The sequence below is a fragment of the Echinops telfairi genome, unplaced genomic scaffold, assembly GCF_000313985.2.
Source record: "Echinops telfairi isolate 266 unplaced genomic scaffold, ASM31398v2 ScPeMD7_60;HRSCAF=208, whole genome shotgun sequence".
NCBI lineage: Eukaryota > Metazoa > Chordata > Mammalia > Afrosoricida > Tenrecidae > Echinops > Echinops telfairi.
Window position 1 is genome coordinate 16,103,294 of NW_022103958.1, and position 6,218 is coordinate 16,109,511.

The window sequence follows — 6,218 nt, forward strand, 5'->3', positions numbered from 1 at the left end:
TGGCTCTTTCCAACAGGGACGGATGGCCTTGCGCCCAGTCCGGGACTTAGGGGCTGGGAAGACGCCTGGCGGGTGGCTCCCGCACGGGGTGTCGCCGAGCTGCAGCCTGGGGTCTGGCTGGGGCACGCGCCCCTGGGTCCTCGCAGTGGTGAGTGGTCGCCGGCTCTCTTCCCGAACTTTAGCGGGTCCCCGGCCGCGCTCTGGGCCCGGCTGCGCTCTGGGCGGGTCCCCCAGCCTTTGTCGTTTCCTGGCGGTGGGATCCACGCCGCCTTACATAAGGTCCCCTGGGAATCTCGGAGCCACCCAGGATGGTGCTCTAGTTCACGAGAGACGCCCTTTAGAGCAGACCACTTTGGACCGACCTGTCCCTTTTCGCGAGCACGCCCACCACCAAAGGTCTCCGTGGGGTTGGCACCTCCGCGGGTCCCACGGAACTCACGCAGGATCACACCTCCGGTGTGCAGAGAACACCTTTCTTTCCCTGCCCCCGTCCAGTCCTGGATCCTTTCAACCAGGCGACTGTCCTCGCCTCTGGCCCCAGGGCTTTGAAATCCCAACCCCAGACCTTGGGGGTGGGGGGTGGGGGGGCCGGACGTTCTAGGGAGCACGGAGCACCAGGAGCGGGTATTCCAGGGTGATTTCCCAGAGGAAATACGTTTTGCCCTGGAGAACGCCGAGGCACCGACAAGGAGTGGGGCTTGCTCAGGACCCCACCGCTCGTGAGTGGGGAAGCTGAGATTCGAACTAGTGTCCAGTGCGCAGGCACCTGATTGGCCCTCCATGAAGAAAAGTGCGGTCCTTTGATCCAGGCCCCACAATTCTCAGGCTTTCCTTAATTTACTGCCATTTAGCCAATCGTTTTATTCACCAACCCTAACTTTTCAATTAAGAAAAACACACACGCACATTCCATAACATTTGACGGACTGGTTAAAAAAAAAAATGTTTGGGGGATGGGGTGGAGCATCAAGCCCCAGCACCTCTTTCAGGCTCCCTTTGGATTTAAGACACCGGGCTTTCTTCTCTGCACCACACTAAGTGTGCCCCAGGCTCAAGGCGAGCTTCTGTCCACCTCAGTTCAACCAATGGCCCGGGAGGAGAGGACCCGCCTTTGACATCTGTTTCCCTACCCTGCTCTTTTCGCCCCACCCCCACCTCTCCAGGTGTGCCCGCAGGTTTTCCACTGCACTAGCTAGCTCATCACCTGCCACTGATGGTAGATTAGCCTCTAAGCTAAGGAGGAATTCTCCAATAGTATGGCACAGTTATGCTTGCAGCTGAGCAGATACATCAAATGACCAGACATGAGGCCTTTGAGCCAGGTACCCTCAATTGTTTTCATTGGCCTGGTGAGCGTTTTATTGGCCCAAGTGGTGTGTGTGTGTGTGTGTGTGTGTGTGCGCGCGCGCGCGTGCGTGTGTGTTGGTGGTGCGGGGTGGGGGTGGGGTGTCTTATTGAATCTTTTTCGTAACCCACTGTGACTATTGTCTGCCTTTTTATAGATTTTATCTGATAAAGAGATTGCTATGTCTCCCCTATGGATACATCAAAACATATTAATTTCTTTAAAAATGATGTCTTCCTCTTCGGCATACTCTGCATCTCTAGAGGCCGGCGACCATGTCTTATCAACTCTTTTATGCCCCTACACATCTAGCATAGTTCGTTACACTAAATAGACGGGAGATAAATTGAATTTAATTTTTGATCTTTGAGTTGAACTTCTACGGGGTTTTGTTTTGTTTTTAAAGCCTCGCCAACAGCTCAGGCAAACTGTAAGCAAGAGCGCCACCTTGTGTGATTAAGTAGAATATCTAATTAGAGGACTGCATTTTTAACTGGACATTAAGTCAATTCGATTCTGAGACTATTAGGCCAAGTCTCAGATGCTGTGGGGAAACTCAGAGTAGTCAGTGTCTCTTTAGCTGCGAACTAAAAGTGTCATAAGTACAAAGGATAAATCACTGCAATCTCCATGAGGAAGGAGTCTTCCCTGTTGTTTTATGCTGCACTGTGACAAGCCAGGGGCCCTGGCGGCCTCACCAGTTAAGGACTGGGCTGCTAACTTCAATGTGGGCTATTCCATCCTACCAACCGCTGCGAGGGAGAGAGATGAGGCTATCAGCTCCCATAAGACTTATCATCTTGAAAACCCTAAGGAGCAATTCTCCTCTGACTCACAGGGTTGCTATGAGCCTGAATTGACTTGGTGCCAGTGGGTTTTGGTGGAGTCCCCAGGCCTGGCACTCAGTGGGAGTTCCCTACAACAATTGCTGACTTAATCATTGGCACGTTACTGAAATGGAGCTCTACAGGTACCAAGTGTCGAGTGTGTTTTGTTGGAAACGTCTTCCTGGTGTAGGATATAAAATATGAATGTTCATAAAAGTTTAAAGGAAAAGATATCTGTGAAAACTCTGCACACAGTGTTGGGGGGAAGGCACCTGAAAGTCAGGGCCTTGGGCTCGAATGCTTAACCCCTTGCTGCCCAGTTGATTCTGACTCATGGTGAACGGCTCTATAGGGTCCTCTTGGCTAAATTCTTTATGGAAGTGGTTCTCCAAAGCTCTCTTCCACAGTACCACTGGGTAGGTTCGAACCACCCACCTTTAGGTGAGTAGCAGAGCTCAAGTCATCTGTACCTCCCAGTGACCTATGTACTAGACCAGAAAATCCAGGTCTCTTCATGACACTAAGAGAGTGTAGAACTGCCCCAGTGGGCTTCTAAGACTGAACATCTTAATGGGCGTAGAAAGCCTCACCTTGCTCCTGAGGAGTGGCTGGTGGTTTTGAACTACTGACATTGTGTTCAATAGCCTAAAGCCTAACCATCACTCCACCAGAGCTCCTGGGAAACTGTAATGTGTTCATGGAAACCCCCCCCCCCAAAAAAAAAAAAAGAAAAAAGAAGTGGAACCTCATCTTAAAGTGGCATTTGCTTATTTTGGCTGCATTTTTTAAAACTCTCCAGTTCACCTGGTGGATGAACACAAATACATCCAGTATCCTCTACTACTGGGCCTGCACACTGCTCCCCCCACCCATTGTGAATCTGCTGTGGCTGAAGTTGGGTTAGCATCTTTGTTCGCAGAGTACAACCTCATTCTGTGTGCCTCCTTGTACGCACACGTGGGTAGATGCTACCTGGCTGAGCCATGAACAGGAGCATTAACTTCACCTCCAAGACTTTTTCCATATTCCAAAGCACCTTTTCTCTAAGCCCAGACTTGCAATTTCTTCCAACCATTGCCCAGTCCTCTTGGGAGAATGGTCACCTCCATGAACACTGTCTCCCAGGGAGATGAGAGGAGGTGGGGTTGAGGTTAGGAGGAAGGGTTGAGGTTTGGAATGCGAAGATTTTCCAAGGCTGACCTTCCTTCCCACTTCTCTGGCTGTTATGGGTTTTGCCTTCCATGTCTGAGAAATGAGGATAATAAATTCTTCCCACCTAACAGGATTGTTCTGCAGCTCCAGTGAAATATGAATAAGGTCCATCTCAGCAATAACCACACACATTTGCTGGGTGCTTGTTAGGGATGGGGGACCCTGCATATACATAACCTTATTGCGTGAACCTGATCAGGAATAGAACTATACCCCATTGACAGATGGGACAAGTAAGACTTAGCTTAACCAGTAACAGGCCTGGAGTCATACAGCAAGTAAATAACAAGCCTGGAATTCCAGAATGATGACTATAAAACCCTTTGTAAGCCACGAACTATTGGGGATCTGTCAGGTTCCCATAAAAATGATTGCCTTAAATCAAAGGAGACTGAACTTGGATGACATTTGCTTTGCAGTGTTCTCAAGGGCTGCTCCTAGGTGAACTGGTTAAGGGACATTTCACTAAGCCCCACTCCTGTCCACTTAACCAGGTGCATGGCTTTGAGAAGTTACTTACCTCTCTGTGCTTTAGTTTAGGCAATGTGCTTAAAAGACCATCTAAGCCCTCACTGTTATTTATTGTTGTTTTTGCCATGATTACTTTTCCTTCTGATGCCACTACTTCATTGTTCAGGGTTAGGGGCAGTGCCCGCCCTTTCCCCTTGCTGCCCTCCTCCAAACTTTTCTCTGGTATTGAAAGACCAAACACGCGGTTCTCCAGCACAATGCACCCTCTTCAAAACCCAGATGGGTACCTTCTCTGACAGGTTTGCTCTTCTCCTTACATATCAAAGTGGACCAGCAGAATTGTTACCAATATTCCTGTGCAACCTTTGCTAAAGAGCCAGAGCCTCCTGAAGCATCTGAAGTCTGCTCCTGGCCTCCTTTCACTCTGACACCTTCAGGTCTGGATTCTTCTGAGTGTCAGGGGTCCTCTGACCACTTCCATAATGGATATAGCCAAGAGGACCCTATGGAGCTGTGCACCATGGGTCGGAATCAAATTGGCGGCAAGGGGTTAAGCGTTCCCCAAGGCCCTGTCAGGTGCGTGTAGCCCCTCCCAAAGAGGTGGTGCTGTAAGAGGCTCTTGAAGGAGTTCTGACTCACAGCCACTCTGTGTACAGCAGAAGGACACTTTCTCTGGACCTGTGGATATTTACAGTGGTGGTGATGCTTGAGCCCATTATTTAGTCACTGTGTCAGTCCATCTCCTTAAGGATCTTCTTTTCCAGCGACCCTCTACCCAGCATGATGTCCTTCTGCTTAGGAACTGGTCCCTCCTGATAACATGTCTAAAGGAGACAAAGTCTCACTAGTTTCACGTCCAAGAGATATGCTTCAATATTCTTAGCACAATTCAAAGGCATAAATTATTCTTTACTATTTCTTATTCAATACCCAATGTTCACATCCACATAAGGCAATTGAAAATCATGTTATTTGGGTCAGGTGCACCTTAATCCTCAAAGTGACATCTTTGCTTTTTAACACTTTAAAGAGGCCTTTTGTAGCAGATTTGCCCGATGCAAGACATCATTTGATTTCTTGGCCTCTGTTTTCATGGGCATTGATTGTAGATCCAAACAAAACGAACTTGTGGACAACTTCAGTCTCTTCTCTGTTTATTATGAGAGTGCTTATTGGTCCAACTGTGAGGATTTTGTTTTCTTCAGTTACATTGTAATTCATCCAAGACTAGTCCTTGATCGACATCAGTAAGTGTTTGGGCTCCTCTTCACTTTCAGCAAGAGAGGCTTATGATCTGCATGGCTGGGGGGTTAATAAGTCTTTCTCTGAGTCCAAGCCCACGCTCTTTTTTCTTATAATCCAGCTTCTCAAATGACTTTCTCAGCGTTTAGCTTGAGTAAATAGGGTGAAAGCACACACCCCAGACACAGCTCTTTCCTGGTTTTAACCATGCGCTGTCCACGTGCTCTGTTTGAAAGACTGCGGCCTGAGCTAGGTACAGCCTCTGCGTAAGCATAATTTAGCATTCTGGAATTCCCTTCTTTGCAAGATTATTCACAACGTGTGGTGGTCTACACAGCCAAATGCCTTTAGTCAGCACAGCAGGGGTAGCTATCTTTCAGGGATTCTCTGCTTTTAGCCAACATCCATCTGACATCAGCAATGATATCCCTTCTTCCATGCCCTCTTCTGTATCTGGCTTGAATTTTGGGCGGTACCCCGTTGGTGTATCGCTACAACTATCTTAACATTATCTTCATCAAAACTTGCATGTGATGCAGAATCCCTTAGAAAATGGATTGTGGCAGAGGTAGCTAGGTAAAAATTTAGCACCCTATTATTTGATAACCCTTAAGACCCATGCGATTTTTTTCTAGTTTTTAATATTTTCTGCTTTCTTTTCAGTTAAGGTTTCTGACCTGTTTTTCTTTGTTATTCTTGTTAGTTTTTCTTTTGTTTGTTTTTAAATGTCTTTCTGCATATACAATCCAGGATTGGGTAACCCTATAGAGGCAATAACTAGATGAATGGCTCCTTGGAGGTATGGCAGACAGGTTGGAGTAAATGGGGAGCTAATAATAATGCATACAAGAATGAAGAAAATGTTCTAAAACTGATTTTGGTGATGATTGTACAACTTTTCTTGACGTGATTGAATTATTTAATTGTATGATCTGTGAATTATATGCCAATAAGACTGTTGAACAAATAATTTTTAAAACTTGCATGTGAAACTATGATGCTGTTGATAATTTCTGCATTCTGTTGAATCATCTTTGGGTCTGGAAGATGGACATGTAGCCCAGAACTGAGAGGCCTTCTTTATTCAGAATCCAGAAAGCTTGACCAACACCCAGAGTCTG